Source organism: Micrasema longulum, unplaced genomic scaffold (genome assembly GCF_059751315.1).
Source record: "Micrasema longulum isolate JH-2025_06_02 unplaced genomic scaffold, ASM5975131v1 h1tg000507l, whole genome shotgun sequence".
In the NCBI taxonomy this organism is placed as follows: Eukaryota; Metazoa; Arthropoda; class Insecta; order Trichoptera; family Brachycentridae; genus Micrasema; species Micrasema longulum.
This window is the reverse complement of record NW_028277704.1, coordinates 33,384-38,152: the sequence shown is the minus strand read 5'-3', so window position 1 is coordinate 38,152 and position 4,769 is coordinate 33,384.

Genomic DNA, 4,769 nt, shown 5'->3' with positions numbered 1-4,769 from the left:
TAATACAATAATGATAAATAATGCATTCATTAAAACCAAAAACTTAAGTGTTCTACGAATGTTCTACAATCCCAAAAAATTCCAAGTCGTGTGATGAATTGACTAATCTACGCATTCTGGACATTGGGGCATTAAAACAAAAGATGCTCTTAGAAGATTTAATAAATAGCAGATTTTGACTTCTGGTGACATGGTTGGGAACATGAAAAGAAATTGATTTCAACAGAGATGGGACATCACTTATGGCATTAAGTATTTTGAAAATGCATATTACGTCCATCTCAGTTCTACGTTTCTCCAATGAAGACAGATAGAGAGATTACTCTATTTCAAAATAGGAATTATTACACCTTTGTAATCCGAGCAACCATGCCAAAATATAGTCATAGAGAGTTTTATTCACTCGATTTTCATATGAATCGTTAAAATTACTAAGTAAATAAAAAATGTTTCAATCAACAATGTTTTAATTATGTCCAAATGTTTGTAGACAGGCTGGATTTCCTCCAGAGGAAGTTATTTAAATCTTAATTTGTTGCAACAAAGGGAGAATACATTTTTGAGAAGGGAATATAGAAGTCTAGATGTTTACATGGCATATGACTGATCATTTGCTGGTTTAAGTGGTTTTAAGGATGGTTAAACACGGGCAGAATAGTAAATGTATGTAAAATGGCAACTTAAACCAGCAATGCTTACTTACTTAGCGTGTCCGGTTGGATTATATCCTGCCACTCCAATATGCGGCGACAGATATCGCCTTGTCGTTTGCCACAATTAGGTCCCCAGGAGTGCAGCCTTCCTCCATGAGAGGCTGAGTTGCGCCGCAATCACACAATATATCATCACCAAAGAGGTAACCCCACCTATTTTTGTTACATCGTGTGACATCCACCCGTAGTCTATTGAGGGCGATCTATAAGGAGTATGGTACCTATCATTCACCTCCTTGGATACCCTCATTTGGATCCATCCACCGTCTCGCTCCAAGATGCCAGCCAATGACGGGTCATAAGCGTATTCCCTTCTCAAAAATGTTTTGCTTCTCTGTTGCAACAAATTTAGAAAACATGTTTTAATTTAATTTTGTATTTTTACTATTATGAATTACCCAAGCTGTAAATAAGAATTTCGTTAAAATGTTCGGATTTGCGAGGTTTTCCATTGCTGAAATACTTTGGGAAACCCTGCTCTACGACAAAACTCGTCGTTAGATAATAAATTATCTAAAAGACAACGGAAAGAAAATTACAACTTATTTTGGGATGATGTTTTTCTAAAGAACATTTTACTTAAGAAAACATATTTTTTTGATATTATAAAACAAAGGTAACGCTCTTTCTTTTGCTTTCGATCTATGAATATGTAATTTTATTCTTTTAGACATAAATCATCTCGGTTGAGTAAGAAGAAATGTTTTCCATATTTCAAGACATGAGCTTTTAAACTGGGGTGGGGCGTGTGGTTATATACTAGGTAGTATACGAGGTCTGTTCAAAACGTATTCGACTATAATTTTTATTGGCAAAACAAATAAATAATGCTTCGAGGACGGAGCTTAGATTACCGTTTGTAGGTATACCTAGTGCGTATGCTCAATTTTCACGACCACAGCGCCACTCGGTCACTGCCACGCCGTTGAAGAGTGAGCACGTGCACGCTATTGTGGTCGGATGTTAGTTTTAACAAAATTATAAAAAAGTTGAACAATGTTACTGCATCAAATTTTGTTTAAAGCTTAGGGATTCTCAAGTGGTACAAACTATGCCCAGAACTCTCCACTTATACGTTTTGTTAGTGAATATAATTTGAACTTTCCCCTTATTGATCCATTTGATTGTAAAAAAATAACATTTAAAATGCGCGTCTTAAAACATACTTTTTTGTCTTATACTTAGTTTCAATAATAAAGTCTTATTTTATCTTATTTTATTTTATTTTATTATATTTTATCTCTAATTCTTAATATTTTAAATATATTTATATTTTCGGCACTTGACACTTGTGCAATATTTACACACATGTCCACCCTCATTCCAATATAACACCCACCCTCTCACTCACTTACATTCACACAAACACACTAGTATGTATTGTACGTGTATTTAATGTATTTCTGTGGATATCTGTCATTGGTTTTATTCTCTGTATATTTTATTTGATGTATTTTTGTTACATGTATTACTGTTGATATCCCTAATAAAATAAATAAAATTAAAATTAAAAAAACTATCCGCAAAATTAAAAAAGTGTTTAACACAGATAAAAGAGTGGTATTCCCGCTTCAAAGATGGCCACTCATAAGTGGAGAATGAAGTACGATCCGGTAGGCCCTCAACATCCAAAACTGATGTTGTCATTGATTAAGTAAGGACCCCCCCGGTCATGCAGGATCGTAGAATAACGATCAGAGAACTTGCTGATGAAGTAAGCATTATTGTTGGATCCATTTATTCTATTTTCACTAAAGATTTCGCCCTCATAAGAGTCTCAGCAAAATTTGTGCTAAAGTTGCTGACAATTGAGCTGAAGCAACTGAACTTACAGGTACAAATTTTAAAAAATTATCGTACCTGTAAAAATAAAGAATGAGGCAAAAGACAACAGTAAAATATTATTTGATTTTGTTAACGTTTTGCCAATTAACAAACAGTGTCAATATAAGATAATGACAGATCACTTCCTCGATTGCAATTTTAAATCCAAAATAAACCACCAGATCATGACCCGACAAGTATCGGCACAGCAGCTGATGGTACCACGACAGAAAAACTACTATGGTGACAGAACAATGGGTAGTGTAGTACCAAAACTGTACAATTTAATACCAGCTGAAAATCGTGAAGAAAAAAACCTAATTTCATTTAAAAAAATAGTCAAAAAATTATTAAACAGCAAGTGAAACTTAAGTGTATAAATATATTTTATTATTTAATTATTATTAAACTTTGTACTTACTTATGAATTTAAAAAAAAAATGTAATGTAACCCGCAGACAAGCTTTGGCTTTGCGGGAACAAAAATACAATTTTGTATGTTGCTTATTTGTTAAAATGAATAAAACTTAATAAAAAAAAATTTAAAAAAACTTCATGTGGAGATCGCACAGGACATGCTGAAGACTGTGATCAATGATCTCAACTTTTGATATAGCTCCCGGTGATTTCTGGATTTTTCCCCAGCTGAAAATGCTTTTGAAAGAGACCAGATTTTAGACCAGCGAAGACATCATGAACATTGCGACGGACCACCTGCGCACCATACCAAAAAGAGTCTTGCCAGCGTTGCTTTCGGCAGTAGCAGAACCTTTGGGAGAAGTATGTAGCAGCTCAAGGGGACTTCTTTGAAGGGGATTAGTGTCATTTATTTGTATCTTGATAAATGTTGTTTTTATGAATAAAGGTCGGATACTTTTTGAACATACCTCGTATTTGTGCTTTACAAATGCGAGTGTACAGTCTGATATTATAAACAGCGATATTAAATATTCATTTAAAAATAATATTCTTCGTCTTCTTACTATCGTTCTCCTCCCCGGTGGAGATTGGATATCATCGCTGCAATGAGGTTACAAAAAATGTTTTCTTGCGCGCGATAAAAATTAAAACGTTTCAAAAAAAACAAAGTTTCTTAAAAATGGACGAAATAATAATAAAAAATATTTTAATAAACACACACTACTTTGAACAACGTCACTGGTTTAAATGAACAAACCAATGATATGAGAGCTGTGAAGGGTATCCGGTTTGCTTATCGTAAACAAACCAATAGGAAGAACTGACAGAGAAGAACTTCTGACGTCACACGCGGAGTTATTGCAAAATTTAAAAAAATTATAGCGCTGATAAAACGATATAAAAAAATAAAAAAATTGTTTTGTGTATGGAATATTATGAAAAAAATATAAGAAAATGTTTGACTGAGACGCTGCCACATTTATAATTATTATTTGCCTTTGACATAACACATATCTACATGTTTTTGGAAATATTTCATATTTCTTTAATGGATTTTTAAAACATATTGTTTAATTAAGATTAAAAAATTTAAGTTAAGATTTAAAACCAAGGGCTCCCTGTCTGTTCCCCGAATTAAAAATAACTTCGGAGAGCGAACATTAAATTGAGTTGTTCCAAGATTGTTCAATGATCTCCCACAAAACATCATTAACATGAAAAATCTTCAAATGAAAAAAAAAACTGAAGAAATATCTTCTATATACTTTATAGTGCCTGTTTATAAATAAATCTGTAAAATATAAATAAAATAAATGTAATATAAACCTGTCATAAAAAAAAATGTGTCCCACCGAAAAGTCTTTAGACTTGGTGGGTAAGAAATTCTTATATGTATTTTTTAATTATAAAATAAACGCTGCTCTGCAGCACTGAAACTGAATATACGAGTATGTTTCAAATACGAACGATAAAATCATGTTTAAATCATGTTTCTAGTGAAACTTCATTTGATACTGGATCAAAAATAAGTACAGTTATATTTATTTCACATTTGTTGATACGCCATCATCATAACATTGATCAATGTTGTAAATTTAAGTTGTAAAGTTCAACAAAAATGCTTACTCGTCATTCAAACATGAATGCCGAGCGTTTTACAAGAAGGAAGTTTGACAGTTGAAGTTACGATTTCGCATTCGACTGTCAATGTCGAGTGCTTTGCGGCACTCGAGATAAAGTCGATTGGTTTTCAATCGAATGCTTTCGTATGGGTAGTTCAAGAATGCTGTCTCTCGTTGAATTACGGAAGTC